This window comes from Ovis aries, chromosome 2 (assembly GCF_016772045.2).
Source record: "Ovis aries strain OAR_USU_Benz2616 breed Rambouillet chromosome 2, ARS-UI_Ramb_v3.0, whole genome shotgun sequence".
Classification (NCBI taxonomy): Eukaryota; Metazoa; Chordata; class Mammalia; order Artiodactyla; family Bovidae; genus Ovis; species Ovis aries.
In genome coordinates, this window is record NC_056055.1 from 25,663,076 (window position 1) to 25,676,058 (window position 12,983).

At 41.7% G+C, this 12,983-nt stretch overlaps 1 protein-coding gene across 1 annotated transcript in view; it reads right to left on the reverse strand.

Annotated features, from left to right (window-relative positions):
* The window catches only part of DIRAS2 (DIRAS family GTPase 2), a 33,370-nt gene extending 25,121 nt beyond the window's left edge, over positions 1-8,249 (reverse strand). Inside the window, exon 1 of the mRNA XM_004004063.5 lies at positions 8,203-8,249. The gene's annotated coding sequence lies outside the window, so the exon portion shown is untranslated. The remainder of the gene's footprint in view (positions 1-8,202) is intronic.
* Positions 8,250-12,983: the final 4,734 nt, after the last annotated feature.

Below are 12,983 nucleotides of genomic sequence, written 5' to 3' on the forward strand. Positions count from 1 at the left end.
GGCTTCATGCCAGGCTTTGTAAGAGAATAAATCTGAGATAGTGAGAGAGAAGAATCATTACGATGCTGATAAGATAGCGACCCAGGAGTCCTGACAATCTAGCCAGTGTTGAGAGGTCCCAGGAAAGTCTGATCTTTGACATGTCTCTGATTTAGTTATCAGCAGCCACATTTTACAGAGAAGAGAGCTGAGACCTTAGGTGGTTAAGGTAACAGTGCACTGATTCGAAGCTGGTAAATAGCAGAACCTGCATTTCAACCCAAGTTTAGCAAACCCTTTAAAGAGTTGTGGCCAATTCAAATTAGAAACAAGTGAACAAGGAGCTCCGCATTATGAAATGTTGGAGGAAGTTTTTCTACACTAACATCTAGTTATTTCAGAACATCTCATATTTATTTAAAAATAATAATAATGGTGCGTTTAATCGCTAAGTCAACTGACTCTTATGCAACCCCATGGACTGTAGCCCATCAGGCTCCTCCATCCATGGGATTTTCCAGGCAAGAATACTGGAGTGGGTTGCCATTTCCTTTTCCAGGGGATCTTTCTGACCCAGGAAGGGATCAAACTCATGTCTCCTGCTTGGTAGACAGATTCTTAACCACTGAACCACCTGGGAAGCCCCAAAATGATGTTGCTGCTGCTAAGTCGCGTTAGTTGTGTCCAGCTCTGTGTGACCCCATAGACGGCAGCCCACCAGGCTCCCCTGTCCCTGGGATTCTCCAGGCAAGAACACTAGAGTGGGTTGCCACTTCCTTCTCCAATGCATGAAAGTGAAAAGTGAAAGGGAAGTCGGTCAGTCATGTCCTACTCTTCGCCACCCCATGGACTGTAGCCTACCAGGCTCCTCCGTCTATGGGATCTCCCAGGCAAGAGTACTGGAGTGGGGTGCCATTGCCTTCTCCAATAATGATGTTAGGCAACGAATAATGGATGACTGTGTATGTTTTCTGGTTCACCAATAAAGTTAGAGATGCATTATCAAAAGCTGAACACTGAGCAACCTTGTGCTGTGCTTAGTTGCTCAGTCATATCCTACTCTTTGTGACCCCATGGACTGTAGCCCATCAGGCTCCTCTGTCCACAGGGATTCTCCAGGCAAGAATACTGGAATAGGTTGCCATGCCCTCCTCTGAGCAATGATACCAATGGTTAATATAACACCTGCTTGTATAACATGGGTTATACTCACATCATGCATATTTGAATCAATATTTTAACTTAGCCCTAATGCCAGGGGCAAAAGTATCCTGATATAGCTGACCAATGAAGGGCCAGGACACAGGAGACTGGAGTCAGAGTAAGAGTAAGTAACTCTGATATTTCTGGTCTTCACAGATCTTAAGGGAAGGCAATGAGATGATACAAAATGTTTAGGACTCACATGCCTTTCAATGCTGTGTTAAAATAAATATTTACAGTTCCTAATTAGTACCAATCCTAAAACTAAGGTTTGGGTCACCTTGGCTGTCTCAGGGTTGTAGAGCAAGATCCCTGTGCCCAAAACATGGCTTGTATTTCTGTAACAGAAGTAGAACAGCTTCTGTGCAACCTGGAATTGTCCTAAAAGATAGAACTGGGTAATTGCATTGTCATCCACAAATTGGTCCTTGCCATGGGTGCTTGCCATCTACCTCTACAAGGATTAAGCCATGTGCTGCTGCAGCTGCTGACCTCCAACACTCCTGAAGGAGTTCAGGGCAGAGAGCAGAAATGAGGCACTCTCTGCTTTGGGAAAACTGACAAGTCTTCAGATAGTTAGATATTCTCAGGAGCTGATTTTATGAGCCCAATGCTTATATCTCCTCATATCTAGAAAAGCAATAACATCCTTCATGGTGATGACTGTTTCTCATGGTTAGCAGAAGTTTCATGAGACCAGCAGAAACTTTCTAAAAAAACATGTGCTTGATCGCATGTATTCTCCCTTCAGCAAAATTACACATATACTGTCCTTTCCCCCCACTGCCTCTTAGGAACAGTTTAGACTCTGGCTACATAGAGCTACGTATCAGCTACATAGAACTCACTAAATGGCCTATCATTTATCACTAATTTCTCACTGATTGCTTTCTTTTTTCCTCAACAAACTCTCATCACATTTTTGAGTTGACTAACCTCCTATAAATAAAAATACTGGATCAAACTGTATGTGCATTTTAAATTTGGTAGAGACTGCCAGTTGCTCTTCAAAATTACCACCAAACTGCCCTAGTAATGTGTGATGGTGCTAATTCCTTGGCCTGGCATAGCCCAGTGTGGGTGTATTATCAAAGTTGTAGCTCCTCCCCATGTAACAAGAAGTCTATTTCTCATGACTGATTTAATTATATTTGATTTGTGTGAGACTGAGGATTTCTTCACATGTTCCAAGTAATTTGTATCTTTGAGGCCTGCATGTTCCTGCACTCTGCTCAGATTTCTATTCGTTTGTAAGGATGGTATTTATCCTACGTCAAGGTGGTCATTCTCAAACTCATCTCAGCAGACCAGAGCTATCCTGCTCATCTGGGACCATGTTCCACCTGCTCTGGCCCCACTGAATCACAGTCTCTGGGGATCCACAGGTGTAATTATCTCATCAGGTGATTTGGGTGCTTAACATTTGAGACCTACCATACTAAGGTAATTAGACCTCATCTGAAATATTTTCCACATTTTTATTCTCAGCTGCCAATCATCCTTTGCTATCGTTTCTTCTTTCTAGACAGAAATTTAAAATTTCTGTGAAGCCCAATTTAAGAAACTTTTCCTCTTTAGGATCCCAGTTTGGCATCATCCTTAGAAAATTCTTCCCTGCTCTGAGATCATTAAACATTCTCTCTATCCACATTTTCATTCTTTATGTTTAAATATTGGCTCCAACAACACGGAGCACCTTGAAACGGATGGTATATTTAGAGGAATTTAAGCTATCACTTAAAAAAAAAAGGGAAGAACAAAGAGGAGGTACATAGAGTGCCATTTGTAAATCCACCTGGTATGATAGAAAATATATAAACACATGGTTATCATGATATCCTGGAAATTTTAGATTCTTTTAAAAATGTAGGTCACCTAGTCATTTCTATCATTCAACATTCCCAGCCTCATTTTACTTGCACGTAGCTTGCCCAGACTTTACATAGATATACACTTACATAAACCTTAAAAAAAGTAAGGTCAGATGTATATTTTGCGGTGCCCTTTTGACCACCATTCTGTAGTCAGGAACCCACAAAGTCTAAAGGGGCCTCCGAAGAGAAGCACAATCTTTAAGCGTTAGAGACTATTCCACAAAGGCCTTTCTTAAAATCTCAGGGGACTGTTTCAAGACTGCAATGAGATAATCCACGGCTCTTATAGGTGTGTGTGTAATGATGGGGTGGCAGCTGGGTATGGGGTTTGGGGAGATGCGTTCAAGTTCATACCAAAAGGAAAATGCCTTTGAGCTGTCACTGTGCCCCAGTCTCCCACACTTTTTAAAGTGACAGAGACCTGAGAGAACTGGCTTTGCTCTGGATGCAAAGACCTGGGTACTGATCATTTTTCCTCTTTGCTCAGTATTATTCAAAGGTAAAGTCCAAATTCAAAAATCATAGAGGTGCTCCAATAAAACAATCTGCGTGTAAAGAGGACATAGGAAGGAAAGTTTACCCCTGCAAAGGCTTCTCTGTCTAAATACTGATAAGTAGCTAGATCTTTCTGGAGCCCAGCTTCAGAAACTGAGGGGGTAGGAGCAAGGGGAGAGAAAGAGACAGAGAAATTCATTACTATAGAAAGGCCTAATACAAAGTTCCTCTGTTCTCTTATTTTTTCAGAAAAAATTCACTTTCCAGACATTCATTAGCTTTAGAAAAATAGCATATAAACTCCTTTCATACAAAACATAGTTCTCTTTAAATGTCCTACAATCCTTTCCAAGGCAGAGAGTCATATGATAGAAACTGTACCCATGCCCACCAGCACTCATTGATCACAGAAGCTATCCAGAGACTGGGGGAAGAAACTGACATCTTTTCATAAGGACATTCATATCGATGTGTCAAGAAGTCTCCGTGCTATGCTGTGCTTAGTTGCTCAGTCGTGTCCGACTCTTTGCGACCCCATGGACTGTAGCCCACCAGGCTCCTCTGTCCCTAGGATTCTCTAAGCAGAAACACTGGAGTGGGTTGCCATGCCCTCCTTCAGGAGATCTTCCCAACCCAGGGATCGAACTCCAGTCTCCCACACTACAGGCAGATTCTTTACCATCTGAGCCACCAGGGAAGCCCAAGAGTACTGGAGTGGGTAGTCTATCACTTCTCCAGGGGAACTTCCTGACCAGGAATTAAACCGGGGTCTCCTATATTACAGGAGGATTCTTTACCAGCTGAACTACCAGGAAGTCACTACTAAAACAAATATTATATATTAATGCATATATGTGAAGTCTAGAAAAATGGAAGATGATTTGCAAAACAGAAATAGAGACATAGACACAGAGAACAAACGTACAACACGAGGAGAGAAATGGAGAGGGGATAAATTGGGAGATTGGGATTGTCATGTATATACACTGTTGATACTATGTATAAAAGATACCTAATGAGAACCTACTATATATAATAGTTCAGGAAACTCTACTTAGTGCTCTGTGGTAACCTAAATGGGGAGGAAATCCAAAAAAGAGGGGATATATGTATACATATAGATGATTTGTTTTGCTGTGCAGTAGGAGCTAACAACATTTTAAAGCAACTCTACTTCAATAAAAATTAATTAAAAATTTTCAACACCCCTACCCCAAAACAGAAGTCACTGCTCATGGATCAGTCAATCATAAAGTATTACAATTAACCAAACTTTATTTAATGGTGTTGAAACAAAGAGATAACAACATTGAAGATATGTGAAGGATAATATAAAAAGACCTAAATGCTAGCTCACTATTTATTGATTTTCCAATAGGCTTGCTGCTACTCGTCCAGTAATTTAAATATGAAAATGGAATGACCTCCAATGAGGCATGGGACCTCACATGCTGACATCTGTCATCAGGAACTGGACCAAAGCAAACTCGTGCAAAACGGCGATGTCCACCATAAGGTCGGCTTCCTTTGTTTCTGCTACAGTAGGTCTCTAAGCTGCATGTGGGCTGAATTCACATCTACTGGTTATTTTTAATAAAATCAAGGGAAGTATTTGACCCAATCCTCTTGTTTTACTGATAAAGTAGTAAAAATAGGTTCAAGACTGCACAACTAGTTAATGGCAAGGAAGGGTAGGGCACAGGTCTTATAGCAATTTAAGATCATTTGTATATTTATTTTTGATAGTGTTTAACCAGTTCAATTTAATAGGTCCTAATATTTCAGTTTTTAAATTGCTTTGCCAAAAGGTTAACATTCTATATTTGTGCTGGTTAATACAACAGTCACTAGCCATGCAGGCTATCGACATCTGGAAACATAGCTAATCTGAATCAAAGTACTCTGTAAGTATAAGACTTGGCCAAAAAATTAAATAAAATAAAATATCTCATTAGTATTTTGTATTGACTACATCTTTAAATGGTCATTTTATAATATACTGGGTTAAAGAATATATATTATTAAAATTAATTTCACCTGTTTATTTTTATTTTTCCAACATGACTACTAGGACATATTAAACTATGCATGTGGCTCACACACTTTGTTTCTATTGGACGGTACTGATTTATGGGAAGACACTTAATGCACTAAGGAGAGAACTACACGCAATCTTCCTTTCCTGAATTTGCCCATGACAAACCAAAGGAAGAGAGGATGAGATGGCATTTGTTCCAAATACTTTAAAATATACTTACCTGGTCAACAAACCCAGACTTGCAAGCCACATAATAAAAATAAAAACTAAAACATACTTTGAAATAATTTTATGTTAAATGTGCATGCATGCATCAATTTAATGTGTAAAAGAATATTAGCAATCATGACAACATGAAAATCATCACCTCCCCTTTTAAGAGCAGCTATTTTCCTAGAAAAATCATACCCAAAACCAATTAGTGTCCTAGAAATCAGTTCTGCCTTTAAAGAGACATCTGTCCATTATAAACATTCATACCAAGTAGATAAATAGATGGCTGATAGCTGGATGATAAATAGATAATGCACAGACAAACAAAACAGACAAACTCAGTTCACCATATAAGTGGGAATGGGGCATCATGTCATCTGAATTGAAAGTTACAGGTCAGCACTGAGTCCATTTTAACTTAAAACAGCTGGCAGCCAACCTCCTCATCCAGATAGCCAAACACTCCTCTTTGTAACAAAGAAATTCTCCTGTGCAAAAACTGATTGCCTTTATCTTGGGGGAAAATAATGATTTTGTCTAAATTAATAGGTTAATTTCCAATATACTAATATATATCCAGTATGGCCACAAAATTAGAAAAGTGAACATATGATTTTATTATCACAGCTATATTCTCTTTTTGATAAGAGAACCTTGTTAGTTTTCAAAGGTTTTAATTTTTCACTAAGATACATAGATATTAGTGTAGAGACACTATTTACTTCTGAAATAATATATTTCTAATAAAGTCAGGTGTGGTTCCTAGGAGATGTACAGCGTGAAATGAATAAAGTCTTCTCTGTTCTTCCCATGGTGAGATGGCACTGTTGATTGCTGACAATGCTACTTGCTAGCCACAAGCTGAAAAGGAACTTCCACAACTTGGAATTCAATTTGAGTGTTTTCTGAGTCTCTTCTTTGGAACAACTCTACTAAAGCTGTAACAAGAGAGGATTCTGGAGATTTTTGCAATAGCTGTGCATATACATTTGCCATCTGCAGAGATAACTGAACAGCAGTTCTGTGCAATGGTGGAGACAACAATCACCTCTCCCGATCCCCCTTCTTGAGTTCACTGGGCACTGGAGTCCCTATTACCAAATTAAATGCCATGTGTTAAACGGGATGAAAATGCTTCCCTGCTTTGTGTCTTCTGTTTCTATAAAATGAACTATGGATTTTCTATCATCTCAGCCCATAGGATCTCCTGCATTTCCAAAGATAGAATTGTTGACAATTTGCAATTTCAGGCAACGACCAAAAAAAAAATTAGTATTATTCCCTCACAAATTTGTTAAATTTATTCTAATTTTATCCTCCCCTTTTCTCTCCCTCCCACTCCACCTCCTCGAATCCAAATGTCACTGGAAAAGAAGCACATTTGGACTGATCTGGAATGTAAATGCTCCAACCTTTTACTGTTACCTAGAAAATCTTCCTTAAAAAGAAATTTTTCCTCAAGTTTTTAGTTTAAAACAGAAAAGGTCTCCTATGCTAGGACTAGCTTGTCACATGGAAGGGGGTCATTCAAAAAATAATGCGGGCAAATATGTAATAAATTCCTAAGGAAGGCAAGTTTTGTCACTGCACAGTGGGAAGAAACTGAATTCCACCACAGCCATGTAGATAACCATTCAATGGATATAACATGATTCACAGAGCTTCTAGTTTAAAAGTCTCCCAAACCCCCATAGAACGTGAATTGGAGTTTTAAAGGGGGAAACCAGCATTTTTCAGGACAGAAGACTCAAGCAGGTTCCCACCAGGCGAAAAGCCGACAATGCTTTGCAGGCGAGCCTAGGAGCTGTCAGCAGTCATTGTCATCTTATGGGAACCACAATCTTACAACTAAAGATGGGGTGCGGCGCCTTTCCCATCTTCTCTTCTTACAACAACAAAACAGGAAGAAACACATGTAGACATCACGAAATGCATTATTTAAAAGGAGAATTAAAACATTTAGCCAAGTCTCAGCCAAGCCCGCGAAGAGCTCCGGTCTAGTACGAAAACACGCTGAAACACAACAGCAGCCTCTAAGGTGCTCTCACTTTGGACCAGATCTTTTCAGGACTCCCGTAAAACCATTAAATCAACTTCTACATAATAGAAACACCTGCACTGTATAATTTTCTAAAACACAAACTCCTGCTTCGGAATTCCAAATAATGTGTAAGACACAGATGTTTTCAAAAGGATATTTTTATAAAAGTATCAAGATGCTCACTCTCTCTGACACGGATACAGAAATGCAGTTTTTTACTCCAATCTTTATATTGCTGACTCGCCCTCCCAGATAGCGTTAAGCCCTTTTAAGGGACTAGCAGACAAGAATGCCAAAGCCGTCAGTGTGCCAGTGCAGAAGCCGCGAGGCCACAGCAAAGGAAGAGAAATCTCGGTTACCTGAGGATGAACACAACTCTTCTCAGAGCTGCTTCTGAGCTCGCCTCGAATAGGACCGGGCAGCGCAGGCTGTGCGGATACGGGCTCCTCCCGCAGGTAGGCGGGGCGCGAGCTCCCTTGCGCCGCCGTGACGATGCTGTCAGCTATTTGCCCGCCCGTGCGCCCCGCGCCCCGCGCCCCCGCGCACCTGCGGCCGGGCGCGTGTGCCCCGCGCCCCCAGCGCACCTGCGCCGCCCAGCCCGGGCGGGCCCGGAGCTGTCACTGCCACTCCACCATCCTCCAGCCTCCCCCACCTCCTCCCCTCTTCAATCTCGGACTTCTCAGCTGCGCCAACTGCTGCAGCGGTGGATGCTCCTGCTTAAATGGCGCCTGCTCGCCTCCAAAGAGCGTTTAGGTGCCACCTACTGCATGCTCCTGGAATAGATGGTCAAGACTGGAATTCTCAGCGAATTCAATGAATTAAAATAATTTCATTGAAAGTGCACCAGATTCTTTTATTTCAGATTGTTCACATTACCGACTATAGTTACTACTAGGCGCCTAAGGCTTTCATTCAGTGTCCAGATTCTGAGTTAAAAACCTCATTTATAAAGCAGATAAAATCGGGCCATGATGGACAGGCAACCACACATTGCAGATTAATACATTCTAATTTAACAGGCTCCTCTAGCAAAACCACCATGGGCAATCCGGGGCTAAAATTGTCTTTACACCAAGTAGTTTCACATTAGTATTTCAGGGAAATAACCAAGTATATTTTCTGCCGTTGATAAACCGTGTTGTCAAAGAAGCATTGATCAAAAACAGGTGAATCAGCAAGAATTAGGTTTATGGCTAGCAATTCTGTGCTGAAACTTTTAATGAAATGCTCTCCTATAACATGATCCATGTTAAATGTAAACTACACTTAAGGAAGATTTCTTCTCCCTATTATAACTCGTTCTTTTTTAATACCAAAATTTTCTAAAAGAATTGGACATTTTCTTATTCTTTCAACTTGATTTAGCTTAAAGAATCCCATTTATCAGTTCTAAGATTGTTCATAATTTACAGTTTCAGTTAGCATTACCTTATGATGCTTATTTCCAAAGTAAATTTCTACCTTGCTACTCACAGAAAATATGTGGGTTTTCAAAATCTTACTTTAGCATGATAAATATAATCAGGAAATTTTTTTAAGCTTGCCAGTCCACCCTAATTCTGACCTTGAAGCTATGGCTACTGGAATATGAATAAAATACCATTTTTGTCATGTAAGGCCACTATCAGCAAATCAACTCCTATTTTAAAGATATAAGGATATAACTCTCTTCCCAGTTTCCTCTTCATTACAAAGGAGTGGATAGCTATTAGGAAAGCCATCCTAAACCTGGAGGAGGGCTCAGAGACCCAGAGACCCTGTGTGTCTGCCTCCATTTCTGGAATCTGCAAGAACCATCAAATCAAGGTGTTTTCCATGACAATCCTGAAATGTAGATTATCAATTAAATGAAAAAAAAAAAAAAAGGAAGTTGAGGGCTGAATAGAGAAGGGTGAAAGATATAAAGAGGTAAAAATATTGAAGGCAAAAAGCCAATTCTGGCACCAAACTAGTAGGGAGAAAGAATCAGGAGGTGGTGAAGGAAGCCAATTTGATTCTGCAAACTCCACTCTGCAGGGGAATCCTGCATTTTGCCACGTATAATCATTTATTTTGAGAATGTGAAGCAAGGGTCCCAGAGGGCCCATTTAAACAAGCAACAACACACTTCAAATGATGGTCCTGCTGTCTTGTCACTCTCCACAACCCCTGACTTTTCATCAGCCAGAAGAAACAGATTGCGCCCAGGACTACAGCCTCAGGATCTGACGTAATAAGATCCTTAGAGTTCTAGGCCTATTGGAGGTGGGATGCTCTAAGTCAGCTTCTCTCAAACTCTAACACTCATCAGAATCATCTGGTTGGGGGGAGCTTGTTAAACAGCCAGCCGGTCCACACCCCAGGTTTTCTGATTCAGCACCGCTGGGTTAGGTCCCAAAATGCATGATTCTAACAAGTTCCCTGGTGTCCCTGAGGCTGCTTACAACTGGGACCCACTGAGCTCAGCCGCCCATCAGGTAGTGCAGAGACTGATAACAAGCGGTAATGTGCTCAGGGACAGGAAGTGTAACATTCCTCTATTTTCTAAATCACATTGAAACTCACTCAACCCAATGTCCCTTACTCTGAGGAAAACTGGTTCTTCTCTACAGAGTCACACATGTACCCTAGGATCTTTTGGAGGTTTTAAAAAGAACCTTTCCAGCTGTGTTCCCGTTTTTCCCTTCTATGTAGGACTCAGCACAGGTACACTAGGCCTCTATGCAAATTAGAAAAAAGACCCTGCTCTGGGCAGACTTGATCACTATCCCCCTAAGACAGTACGTGGCTTGAGGGACAGAGGACGGTTTGTGCAAAGAAGGTGCCAGGGGCAGGTGCAACCCACTCCAGGTCCCCAGCTGAATGAGTGGGGCACCTGTTGAACCCTAGCCCCACTCTCGCCATCTATTGGTCAGTTTAGTACATTACTCAAACTGCACAAACAATCACCTCAATTTTACTTCCCTGGAGCCAGCATGGTCCAGGTGAGGGCTGGCAGCTCCGTTTAGGACCTGGGTGTACAGCTCCAGAGTGCCAGATGCCATCAAGAAAGAGGTAGAACCACATTCTAACAATGGAGTCCTGAGCTGAGGGATGAGGTGGGAGGCACTCGAGCTTGCTGTCTCACTTTCAGCCTGTTTTCTCTAACACAGTGGTTCTGGACAGCAGCATCAGAATCACCTGGAAAGTTTTTAGAAATGGACATTTTAGCTCCCTTCACTGTACCAAACTCTGAAGGTGGGGCCCAGCAACCTGTGTTTTAGCAAACAATCCAGGTGATCTGGTGATTTTGATGATGCAGACTTTGAAACACATCAAACTAAAGTGTTGTATTTGTGTGTGTGTCTGTGTGTGTGTGCTTAACAAATGCCATGTCAACATATCTCCTTAAAATTTGTTGAAAGGGGAGCAATGCGCCCCCCTCCCCGCAGATGTTTCTGCTTCTTCAGATTCCCCCAGCAACCCACATAAGGGTGGGGTACAGGACTCCACTGACCAGAAGACACCCCCTTTCCCAGCAATCTTACCAGCAGTTGGGATGTCTATCTCTAAGGCTGGCTCTCTTCACCTCAAACTCCTGCCTCTATCTTCTCCCCTATAAAGTCAGGCAAACTAACCCCTGAAGATGCCAGACCCTCCAAACTGAGACCTTAGCACTAAAATGCAGAAAGATTTGCACATCTATGTGGAGAAAAGAAACACAGGCCCATGAACATAAGGAAAGAAGAAAATAAATTTGACTTCGATTTTTGTTGATGAGTCCCCTAGCCCCAAAATGAGACCTTTGAAATTGGGTTGGCCCTTCAAAAAGGTCCCCCATTGAGAGCCACCCTGGATTAGTCATTGTATGTATGCTCTCCTCCCTCCATTTCGAGGGCAAGTCCTAGGAAGGAAATCAGCTGACAGCCTTCAACAGCAACACTCCAGCCACAGGGGAAGGAGGCTTCAGTCTCAAGTGGTGCTCATGGTGGTGTGTGGCAACACCCTCTTCAGAAGCCAAGGATGATCTGGAGAGAATGAAATCAATTTGTCATGAATGAAGAATTTCAGAGGCAGAAATTTTTACAGAGAATAAATGTTTTATGTTATTCCACTAGTTTTAATTATGCTTCTGCATTTTTACTCATCCTTTCAGGCTCTGTACAACTGTATAAGATACTTTTCAAGTATAGGGAGATTTTGCCTCTCACCTTCCTTGCCTCCCTCCATACTGTGTACAACCCAGTAAGGACAAGGCACCATGCTTGCTATCTGTTATTAATCTTTTCAGCTTACCCAGGCTACACAGATACTAATGCTGACATCTGTTTTCTGTAATCTCAGAGAATTTCGCATCCCTGCCTTATCTAATGTTGACCTAGTTCTCTTGGTCTACTAAAATATTAGTGAACACATACAGATGATTCTATCCACAAAATGCAACCCTGTGCACTGCTCTGCACATCCCAGGATCCAGGCCATCAAACCCCTTGCCTTCCCTCTTCCCCAGTCTTCCATTCTAGCTGATGGAACATTTGTGCCTTATTTATCAAGTTCCTCTAAATCCTACACTGCTTTGTGGAAGAGTCTGCCACCCCCTTTTCCCTATTTAAAAACTGATTGTTCTCCAGTCTCTACTTTTCCTGTAGCATCTCAAACAGAGACTGTTTTCTTTTTTCTCTCTGCTCCATTATCTACTTGATCTCAGCGCATCATATCTTCTGAGTCTATCTCCCTATCTGGCTGCGAAACCCTGCCTTGTTTTACACTGTACCACCGTCTTCACTTCATCTTGCTGTGCTTTGGGTCTGATGACCTTCCTCTTTACCCGGATCCAGTGCCACTTAAAAGATTCATCCTACTCTCTGCTCCCTTCTTTCCATGGTCCCTTTGTTCCCAGTGACTCCCCCCCCCCAACCCCATCCCAGTCATCTCCACTGATGGCCACAGCCTGCTCTCTGGGATCATGATACTTTACAGGACAGTGAGATATTGGTTTCAAGCATCCCCTTTTCTAGTCACTCCTCCTCCTGAACAGGCCAGTTTCTGTACTGTGCACAGGATTACTTTCCTCCTAAGCATTTGTCTCTTTCATATCATCATTTCTCCCTTTTCTATCTGTATAATACATAGTAGAAACATGTATTTTGTCCCTCTCACTTTTGTCCCCTTTGAAAAGTCA